Raw genomic sequence first — 11,967 nt, 5'->3', positions numbered from 1 at the left:
TTATTTCCTTGACATTTTTCTTGTTTCCTTGCCAGGAAATGTACAAACATTTTTCAATGTTATTTGTGCATTGGTGAATCAAGAGTGCTCTGACCTGGATGGTCCAGACTGGCTTGATCTTGTCAGATCTGGGAAGCTAAGTAGGGTTGGCCCTGGTCAGTATATGGATGGGAGACCACCAAGGAATTCCAGGGTTACTGTGTGGAGGCAGATGATGGCAAACCACCCCTGAATGACTCTTGACTTGAAAATCTCAAGTAAGTTGCAACCTGATGGCCATTTTTTTTTCAATATTATATACATTGAACATATAAAGTAAGTAAATGTATGGTATTCCCAGTAGTAATGTATGGCTGTGAGAGCTGGACCATAACGAAGGCCAAGTGCAAAAGAATAGATGCTTTCGAGCTGTGGTGCTGGAGAAGAATCTTGAAAGTCCCTTGGACTGCAAGAAGATCAAATCAGTCAGTCCTAAGAGAAATCAACCGAGACTGTTCCCTGGAAGGTCAGATGCTGAAGGTGAAGCTCAAATACTTTGGCCACCAAATGAGAAGGGAGCACTCACTGGAGAAGATCCTGATGCTGGGAAAGACAGAAGGCAAAAAAAAAAGGGGACGGCAAAAGATCAGATGGCTGGACGGTGTTATTGATGTAACTAACACAGATTTGAGCAGACTTTGAAGGATGGTGGAATGCAGAAGGGCCTGGCGTGACTTTGTCCATGGAGTTGCAAAAAGTCGAACTTGACTGTGCGACTGAACAACAACAAGTAAATGTACATAAAAATGAGAGCTAGTTTGGTGTAGTGGTTAAGTGTGCGGTCTCTTATCTTGGAGAACCGGGTTTGATTCCCCACTCCTCCACTTGCACCTGCTGGCATGGCCTTGGGTCAGCCATAGCTCTGGCAGGGGTTGTCCTTGAAAGGGCAGCTGCTGTGAGAGCCCTCTCCAGCCCCACCCACCTCACAGGGTGTCTGTTGTGGGGGAGGAAGGTAAAGGAGATTGTGAGCCGCTCTGAGACTCTTTGGAGTGGAGGGCGGGATATAAATCCAATATCTTCAATCTTCTTCAATAAAAATGCTGCCTATATTACCCACATGATGTGTGTATACAATATGAACAAATCTACAAAATAGGAAATAACAGCACAAAAAAGCACTGACAAGCAAATATAAATATAAATGAAACAGAGACCACTAACTCCTCCTTGCAGTGCATGCGAGAGTAGAAGGGATAGTCCCCATTCTGAAAAGAAGGGTGCCCATGTCATGCTGACACTTTTAGAATACGGAGAACAGCCTTAGGTGAAATGTGTTTGTATCAGCATTCCCTCCTTTACCAAATGAGATTTCCAAAGCAGATTGAAGCCATAAAGCCATTTCTTTGGTCTGTTTCCCCAGCTCCCTGGGTTTGTATAAACATGTCAGTCATCTCTGCTTCTGCTATTTTTTTGCCTTTCATATGGCTGCAAAGATAATGAAAAAGAAAAAGCTGTCCCCTGTTGCTGCTCAGTGCTCTGTTTTCTTGACATCCATTCCACAGAGCTCAGTAGTGGTAGGAAATTTAAACACTTTCATTGTCTGTCCTTCATAGATCTGAGCTTTTTAAAGCCAAGCTCTCCCTGGGCTTTATGCAAAGGCAGTTCACATTAGCACAAAACTAACAGGCATTACTGCTTAGCATGATAATAGCCCCATTTACTAAGTGACACTGGAATTAACTCCACCGTATCTTGTTTAGTTAGGCAATTTAAAAAAGAGCCAAACTGGCAACCAGATAGCTCAAAGTGTCATTAAAGACATTCCTACTAAATGTGCCTCAACACAGAATTGGACCTCTCCACTGAGCAACAGAATAGATGGGGAGTAGTTACCATTCAGTTTTCCTCAGTGGAACAGGGAAATTCATTTGTGCACTCCTTTACACGGAGCTCCATGCCTGCACCAGTTTATATGTGTGGAGCTTCCATTCCACCAAAATGAATGTCTTCAGGGCTTTTTTTTTTTGTAGAAAAAGCCTGGCAGGAACTTATTTGCATATTAGGCCACACACCCCTGATGCCAAGCCAGCCGGAACTGCATTCCAGTGTGTTCCTGCTCAAAAAAGCCCTGAATGTATTGCATCAGCAAGGTCCCAGTGACGATAACAGGAAACTGGATCTATCTAAATGGTTTAAATAGTTTATCTTGACATCATTCCTTATTTTTTCCTTATTACAGGTTATTTTCATCCACAAGCTTCCATATCCACCAGTACCCAAAAGAAGAGAATGTAGCATTTTGCATGAATGTAACAGCTCTAATGGAGCAGACCAGTGGTCTTTCTGGTCCACCAGTCTGTTTCCCACAGTGGCCAACAAGGTGGTATCCCAGAAGGCCAACAATCAAGGCATGGAAGCCCATGTCCAAGGTCATTGGAGCTACACCAATGTTGGACCTAGAAGCCCTATATTGAACAATGTAGACTGTCTTCCCACTGCATGATCAGCCTTTAAAAAAATGCAAGATATGCAGTTCTCATTGATTGCAGAAGGGGACATGAAGTGATTTGTTAAAATGAGTGACAGTCCAGTAGCACCTTAAAGGCTAACAACATTTGTGACAGGATCCAGGCAAATAGGTGTGAAAAACCTCAGCTTGAGACCCTGGAGAGCCGCTGCCAGTCTGAGGAGACAATACTGACTTTGATGGACCAAGGGTCTGATTCAGTATAAGGCAGCTTCATATGTTCATATGTTCAGGATATGAACTTTAATGGGTCAGTGAGGTTGTGACTCACGAAAGTTCATACTCTGCCACAATTTTTGCTAGTCTTTTAAGTTGCTACTGGACTCTTGATCTTTTCTACTGCTACAGAGAAATGCAACTACCCATCTTGATCTATTTGTAAAAATGGCCTTCATTTGAATATCTGAGAAGGAATGTATATCAGAGAAATAGTGCTTTCATAAGGAAGACCTGAACAAAGGTAGGCATTCACAAACAGTGGAAAGGAGAGGACAATATCATAGCAATGTCAGTCATAACTCCAGTTTGGAACATGTTGTGACGGACTCAGGCCCATAGCCAGAGTAGCTGAGAAGCAGGCTTGCAGTGATTGGCTGGAACGTTGCTCAAGCAACAGAAAAATATCCTTTTGAGGTTTGCTCAGCAAAAAATCACCTCAGGATTTTTAGTCTGAGCCAGGGGGTCTTCGAGTGAAGTCTTCAGTATACCAGTCTGAAGTGAAGCTTAGGCCAGGCAGTGAGCTTAGGCCAGGCAGTGTAAAACCAACTGGATGAGGGGCTGAGAGCGGCCAGAGTGGATGGGCTCCTTGTGGGAGACAGAGCTGAGTGGACTCCATCTGGAAAAGAGAGTTTTCAGATGGTTTGAAATTCTTTGAGGGAGATTTTGCCAGTGCATCAGGCAATCTCCAAGTACAAACTAGACCACACAAATACACATGGAGGGGTGAACTGGATTCTGGTGGTCAGCAGGGTTGCCCAAGACTCAGACCAGAGGACTAGCTTTGGAGCTGAGATGCATCAGTATAGAGGGGTGCAAGTTCTGGAAGATAGCTAGTGGGAAAGGGTCTGTGAGGGAGAATACTGACACCAGTCAGCATTTCTCTATGTGTGTGTGGAAGAGTGATTGAAGTTTGTTATTTATATGATTTGGCACTGCCTAAGTTAGGGTAAAACATCTGAAGAAACAGCATTCTGAGTGCCCAGAAGACACAGACAGCCTGTGTGAAGTAGAGTCTAGTGGGACTCTGAAACCTGCCTGGTTTATTTATTTTTAAGAGCTTCTTCCAAAGTCTTGTTATATTTTTATACCTCAGTCTGAAAAAGTCTCTACTCTCTGTAATTATTTTATTCTGCTAACCAGCTGCCAATTGATTTGCCTTTTAATATTGAACAGTTATAATCAATTTTATTTCATCCCCCTCATTGCCTTTTGTTTCCTAATAAATATTTTGTGATTGTTAACGTTAAAACCGTTTGGTGCCAATTATTATTAGTTCTGAAAGGATTTGTGACTCTGACTGAGGGATTGAGGGAAGGTGACCGGGGAGAAATTTAAAGTGGTCCCCTCCCGAGTAAAGCCTCTGACTGGGTTCCTCACACATGTGCTTTGTTTGAGAACATTGGCTGTGTTGGATTACCTGCCTTTTACATGAGTTTTTGTACCATCCATCAGGGCTTTTTTTGAGCAGGAATGCACAGGAACACAGTTCCGGCTGCCTTGGTGGCAGGGGGTGCAACCTAATATCCAAATGAGTTTCTGCTGGACTTTTTCTATGAAAAAAAAGCTGTGTGCAACAATAGTGATGTCAGGGTGTGTGGCTTAATATGCATATGAATTCCTGCTGGGTTTTTTCTGCAAAAAAAGCCCTGCTATCAATAAATTTATCATCGAGGACTTTCACACAAGCTTCCAATGTGGAACCCCATGGTTCCCCAGATCACAGGCAGGTTTAGAATTAATACCCATAACCAGCCAAATAGTTCCAGCTCCCAGAGTATGGCTAGAAGGCTGCACTACAACAACCTTCTGAAAATAAGCAAGTCCTATCAGTGCCTGGAAGGGAGACCTATTGAAAGCCCTGGGTTAGATCATAAGAACATAAGAGAAGCCATGTTGGATCAGGCCAATGGCCCATCCTGCCAACTTTTCTGCTGGAAAGGAAGGCAGTATCCTCTTTGACCACCCCAAAATTTCATACTGAGAATTGTGGGAGCTTCCTGTGCAAAAGCCATGTGTGACGGTGGTTGTAGCTGGAGGAGGGTTGGGTAAGACTGGTTGTATCCAGCTCCCTATATTTGCAGGTGACGTTCTTTGTCAGTTACCCCTTGCTTGCCTTTGAGGACTACAGTACCCTGGGGAGAAGGACTGACTATGAGATCAGTTTAAGCCTGAAGACCAAGTGTTAGGGCTGGGCTTAAAAAATGGGTATGTGTGAGGGAGAGGGTCTGAAGAGGAGCGGGAAATCTGAATCCTATCAATATCATTTTTTGCTTCTTTGACTTTTGGCACTTATGATAGTCTGTATCTCTCCTGCTCTCTACACAACTTTGTTTCTCCCTCAAAGCAACAATCCCACCTAATCAAGGCATGCACAGTCAGTGATTTGATGTCAAACTGCTATACATCCGATCAGAACTGGCTCTGTAGCAAACTGACTCCAGATCTGAAAATATTGCCCTAGTGATTAGGAACTGATTTCTTCGAGAGAAAAATGTGTCAGGGTGTGGTGTGGTGAAGCTGAAATTGAACTAGAACTGAGTTGAACTAGACAAACAAAAAGTCTGACTTCTAAAGTTACCAGTCACCCTGTCCAGCACTGTGTTTTGAATTTTCCCTGATCTGACAGTTTAAGGTCAAAGAGTTTAAATAATGTGGAATTTTCTGTCAGTATGGTCCACAAATCCCTGTCAGGGTAGCTAAGGGAAGTCTTGTGTAGCTGAAGCTTTCTAGTTTGGGGAGGGGGAACAAAAGGAGGGTGATATGGGTAAGTTTATAGAATATGAATGGTGTGAGAAAACTGGGTATTTTCTCTTTAATAGAAATTATAGTCAGGTTGAAACTTTGAAAAGGAAGCACTTTCTCTTCACCTAACATGTATTCATCCGTTTATAGAATTCATTACATCAGGGCATGATTGTTAATTACTTACCTTCAATGGCTTTTTATTTGAGTTCATGGTGGGTAGCACTAGCAGTGCTTAAGTCATGATTTTGGCTCTAGCAGTGAAAGAGATAGGAACCAAAAGTGGTAGGAATATCATATAGGGGACAACTTTGCTTTATCCTCCTGATTAAGACTTGACTGAAAGAAGAAGAATTGCAGATTTTTACCCTGCCCTTCTCTCTGAATCAGAGACTCAGAGTGGCTTACAATCTCCTATATCTTCTCCCCCAACAACAGACACCCTGTGAGGTGGGTGGGGCTGAGAGGGCTCTCACAGCAGCTGCCCTTTCAAGGACAACCTCTGCCAGTGTCCATGGGTTTGCCTTATTTAAATGTACGCATTTACCTTTAATTGTTGAGGAGATTAGAATTCCCAATCCCCCTTTGAGCCTTCCAGTGCCTTCACCAGGGATAGCCTTGTTAGTAAAACCATGGTAACCATCCAATAAAAGCTCCCCAGCTGTCCAGGTCTCTTGAAGAAATAAAATGTCATATGTCTTAAAAAGTGAGGAATGATCTAGGCTTCTCAGGCGGGCCCAGCCAGCTATGTTCCAGGAGATTATTTTAAGATGGTTTGGCTTCTCTATTTTACGCTGAATTGGCTGTCATACGTTTGAAGCTTCTGCCAGGGAAACAGGGTCAGTGATTCCTTCGACTCCAGTAGGTTCATCTAAAATCATATGCAAGACTGGGTTGTCTGGAGGGATAATCAGATTGGTGTTGTTGCCCCTTTTCTTGATTGTTATGATTGGTTCCAGTGGAATGCGTCTCGATGGCACTGGCACTAGAGAGCCATCTATGGCAGAGGGGGGTTCCATTAAGTTCATTTTTTCTGCCAGGGGCTGTCTTAAACCCTTCAGGGCGGATACCAAGAGCTCCATACGACCAAGTATACAATCTTGTTCTTGAGCTGGTAACGTCCTAAAGGAGGTGAGAAGCCTTGCCTCTATCTCATCCTCTGCAGCTGGGGAATCCACAGTCTCCATGTGGATCTGACTCCTTGAATTTAACGGATCTTAGGGACAGAGATATCAGTAGGGGGCTGCTGTCCTGACACCCTCAATGGCTGTTGTAAATTGGAGGGAATAGGCAGGTCTAGGATCATCAGCGGATCCCGAGGGTTCATAGGTGCCTTTTGGGTCCCCGTTGCCCTTGCATTTAAATCTTGAATGGATCTTTCAGATTTTATTGTAGCAAATGTGGGGGCTGGCTCCTGAATTAAGGTGTTTTTGAAATGTCTCTGTACCTGAATGCCCAGAGCAGTTAATTTGGTGGACTGGGCAAACAGTCGTGATGGTATTGTCTTAGAGCGAAAATGCAAAAGGAAACGTTCAAACCTGATTGGCCTGCTTAGTCTCTCAATCCGAATAAGATCAATACCTTTATGGTGAAGCTTAAAAATATCAGCCAGATGACCTATTGCTCTGCTCCTCTGGCTCCAATCAATGTGTCTCCCTCTCCATGGGAACACATTGACAACTACAGCATAAGGATTAAGGACTAGTGTAAAGGAGGCTTTTACATTAGCCTTCTGGTGACCATCAGAACTGTCTGACTGGAATTGCACACTTGGACTCCCTTTAATGATTGGTGAGCTGCTATCCTTATTGATAGACATGGTGTTATTCAGTTCTTGAAGCAGGGCCAACATCTTCTCTTGGGCTTGAAATATTTTATTCAGGGATTCAGCAACTAGAACTGTTTGTTGGGCTAGCAGCTCCAGCCCCTCCCAAGGTCTGGAGGCTTGTCTGTCATTAGGAGACATGGAACCAGGCATCTCTTGCTCAGTCTCTGGGGTGATTTGATAGGTGAGGAATTATTTGTCATATTTGTATTATTTGTCATATCTCATTATTCATACTAATGTCCTATATTTTATTTTCACATTTATTTTTTAAATATCTTACGTTTTATTTATTTAGGTCCATCTTGATTTTTACAATTTTAATGTGGTTGTTGTTGGCCTGCATTGTGCTGTGTATTTGGTCATGGACCATATTAAAGCAAACTGAACTGAACTGACAACCTCTGCCAGAGCTATGGCTAACCCAAGGCCATTCCAGCAGCTGCAAGTGTAGGAGTGGGGAATCAAACCCGGTTCTCCCAGATAAGAGTCCACTACACTAAACTACACTACACTCTTTAAGTCCACTACACTCTTTAAATAACTATGTTCCTACACTACACTCTTTAAGTCCACTACACTCTTTAAGTAACTATGTTCTTTAAGTTGTTTGTACTAGATAATGCATGAGGACTATTTACTTCTATCTTGGCATATATTTTTCTCTCCCCCCACCCCCGTTATGCCAATAAAAGTTGCCTTTATGCATGGCTTTTTTGTAGAAAAAGCCCAGCAAGAACTCATTTGCATATTAGGCCACACCCTTTGACACCAAGCCAGCCAGAACTGCGTTCCTGTGCATTCCTGCTATATATTAAAAAAGATAACACAACAAAAAATGCAAGCTAATGACCAATTTACTAAGAAGTATATAGAAATCAGTCCAAATGTCCAAAACATGTATATTCAAATCCCAAAGTAGTGTGGTGACAAGCCAATCGATTAAGTACTTGTTTCTTTCAAGTCTTCATCAGACCTGGGACCAATATTGATTCAATTATATAGATTCTTTACACAATTTTCAAAAAAGAGGGACACAAAGCGTGTCCAGCAGCAATTTCACATCGGCTACAGCTCAGTATGTGGCTTCTGGGGCAAGAGTGGCAAGCTAAAATGTACTTTGCCAACATCCAGGACTGGATTGACAGGGGAAAAGGCACTTTGCCAACCTCCAGGACTGAATTGACAGAGGAAAAGGTAGTCTGCCAACCTCCAGGACTGGATTTACAAGGGAAAAGGTACTTTGCCAACCTCCTGGAATGGATTGATAAGGGCAAAGGTACTCTGCCAACCTCCAGGACTGGATTGACAGGTGTAAATGTAACTTGCCAGCCTCCAGGACTGGATTGACAGGCGAAAATGTACTTTGCCAACCTCCAGGACTGGATTGACAGGTGAAAAGGTACTCTGCCAACCTCCAGGACTGGATTGACAGGGGAAAATGTACTTTGCCAACATCCAGAACTGGATTGACAGGCTAAAATGTACTTTGCCAACATCCAGGACTGGATAGAAAGGGGAAAACGCACTCTGCCAATCTCCAGGACTGGATTGAAAGGAAAAGGCACTATGCCAATCTCCAGGACTGGATTGAAAGGGGAAAAAGTAGTCTGCCAACCTCCAGGACTGGATTGACAGGGGAAAAGGCACTTTGCCAACCTCCAGGACTGGATTGACAGGGGAAAAGGTAGTCTGCCAACCTCCAGGGATGGATTGACAGTGTAAAATGTACTTTGCCGACTTCCAGGACTGGACAGGTGAAAATGTAGTTTTCCAACCTCCAGAACTGGATTGACAGGAGAAAATGTACCTTGCCAACCTCCAGGACTGGATTGACAGGAGAAAAGGCACTCTGCCAACCTCCAGGACTGGATTCACAGGCGAAAATGTACTTTGCCAACCTCCAGGACTGGATTGACAGGCGGGAAGGTACTCTGCCAACCTCCAGGACTGGATTGATAGGGGAAAATGTACTTTGCCAACGTCCAGAACTGGATTGACAGGCTAAAACGTACTTTGCCAACATCCAGGACTGGATAGACAGGGGAAAAGGAACTATGCCAACCTCCAGGACTGGATTGAAAGGGGAATCCAGTCAATCCAGTCCTGGAGGTTGGCAGAGATCTTTTTCACCTGTCATTCCAGTCCTGGAGGTAGGCAGACTACCTTTTCCCTTGTCAATCCAGTCCTGGAGGTTGGCAAAGTACATTTCCACCTGTCAATCCAGTCCTGCAGGTTGGCAAGGTACCTTTTCGCCTGTCAATCCAGTCCTGGAGGTTAGCAAAGTACATTTTTGCCTGTCAATCCAGTCCCAGAGGCTAGCAGACTACCTTTTCCACTGTCAGTCCAGTCCTGGAGGTTGGCAAGGTACATTTACCCCTGTCAATCCAGTCCTGGTGGTTGGCAAAGTACATTTTACCCTGTCAATTGAGTCCTGGAGGTGGGCAAAGTACATTTTTGCCTGTCAATCCAGTCCTGTATGTTGGCAAAGTACAATTTTGCTTGTCAATCCAGTCCTGGAGGTTGGCAGAGTACCTTTCCCCCTGTCAATCCAGTCCTGGAGGCTGGCAGAATACCTTTTCCCCTGACAATCCGGTCCTGGAGGTTGGCAAGGTACATTTTCCCTTGTCAATCCAGTCCTGGAGGTTGTCAGTAAGCCTTTCCCCCTGTCAATCCAGTCCTAGAGGTTGGCAAGGTACATTTTCCCATGTAAATCCAGTCCTGGAGGTTGGCAGAGGGCCTTTCCCCCTGTCAATCCAGTTCTGGAGTTTGGCAAGGTACATTTCCACCTGTCAATCCAGTCCTAGAGGTTGGCAAGGTACATTTTCCCATGTAAATCCAGTCCTGGAGGTTGGCAGAGGGACTTTTCACCTGTCAATCCAGTCCTGGAGGTTGGCATAGTAGCTTTTTGCCTGTGAATCCAGTCCTGAAGGTTGGCAAAGTACATTTTTGCCTGACAATCCAGTCCTGGAGGTTGGCAGAGTAACCTTTCCCTTGTCAATCCAGTCCTGGAGGTTGGCAGAGCACTTTTCGCCTGTCAATCCAGTCCTGGAGGTTGGCAGCGTACCTTTTCCCCTTTCAATCCACTCCTGGAGGTTGGCAGAGTAGGTTTTCGCCTGTCAATCCAGTCCTGAAGGTTGGCAAAGTACATTTTCACCTGACAATCCAGTGCTGGAGGTTGGCAGAGTAACTTTTTTCCTGTGAATCCAGTCCTGCGGGTTGGCAGAAGTCCTTTTTGCCTGTCAATCCACTCCTGGAGGTTGGCAAGGTACATTTCCCCCTGTCAATTCACACCTGGAGGTTGGCAGACGATTGTCCATAGGAAACAATAGCAGAGCCTGGATGGGAGCCTGGTGGTCCATAGGATGTAATGGGAGAGAAGATTATCCATTCCAGGTTTTGTTGCAGCCGTTTCTATGCTTCAATGTATTGCAATGAATCCCATGCAAGTCAATGGACAATCTTCTCTCCCATTATATCCATCTAGGCTCTGCTATTGTTTCCTATGGACCATCCTGTCATTCGCTTTAGTACATCCCCTTCCAAAGACAACTTACTGGTGGAAGCAGGACACTGGGCTAGGTGGCATTTCCAGCAAAGCAATTCTTAAACATGAAGTCTTTCTAGCTGTTCCAAGCAAAGAGAGATCAAGGGTAAATCTGGGATTGGTATTGCAAGATGTTAGCATGTTGCATCTGATTTCATTATGGAGGAACTAAATAGAATCTTGTTTTTCAATCTGCATCTTAATACATTTTCAAACCCTTGACAGATTCACTACTTCATATTCTGCTACCTTGACAACCAACCTGCATTCCATAATTTGTTCTGTCTCTCACTTGCCTGGGCGCTTTGCTGGAAAACTGTGGAATAACCTGAAACAACCGGCACAAACGCCAATCAGAATTTTTGAACGCACGATTCTGACATTCTGTTCAGATCAATCCAACAGCTGGAAACTATATTCCAAAAAGGATATGATAGCACTGGAAACAATGCAAAAAAAGTCAATTTGGTCAAGGGCTTGGAGTGCGCTGGAAAGTGCTGTCAAGTCACACAACTGACTTACTTATGACAAGCCCAGAGGGTTTTCAAGGCGAGAGATGTTCAGAGGTGGTTTGCCATTGGCTACCTGTGCATAGCAATCCGGGACTTCCTTGGTGGTCTCTCTTATCCAATTAATCACTGAGGCCAATCCCTCTGAGATCTTACAATATTGGATCTTGGAGAGGTAGAATGCCATAGAGTCCATCCTCCAGAGCAGCCATTTTTTCCAAGGGGAACTGATCGCTATCAGCTGAAAATCTGGGACTCTCCAAGCATCACCTGGAGGCTGGCAACACTATTACTATGTGAAACAGGCATTGTACTAGATGGACCCTTGCTCTGATCCAACATGGCTGCTCTTATGTTTCTAAGCAAGTGCAAACTCCCTTTATATGAACACGGAGTCAAATATATTGGACTCCCTAGAAGGGATTCTGGCTTAATTCAGGAGAAGTGGTTGAACAGTCAGCATGATTTAGCAGGCCAGAATTAGCTGGGCAACTGAAAGATCAGCCAGAGGAAGAATAAATAGTTGGGAAATGGTCCATGGAAAAGAGAAGCCTGAGTAGAAGAGGAGTCTGAAAGCAATAGGGAGTAGACCAAGAGTAGTTACCAGTTGCTCAGAATT

Source organism: Heteronotia binoei, chromosome 3 (assembly GCF_032191835.1).
Source record: "Heteronotia binoei isolate CCM8104 ecotype False Entrance Well chromosome 3, APGP_CSIRO_Hbin_v1, whole genome shotgun sequence".
Classification (NCBI taxonomy): Eukaryota; Metazoa; Chordata; class Lepidosauria; order Squamata; family Gekkonidae; genus Heteronotia; species Heteronotia binoei.
Note: the sequence above shows the minus strand (reverse complement) of the source record.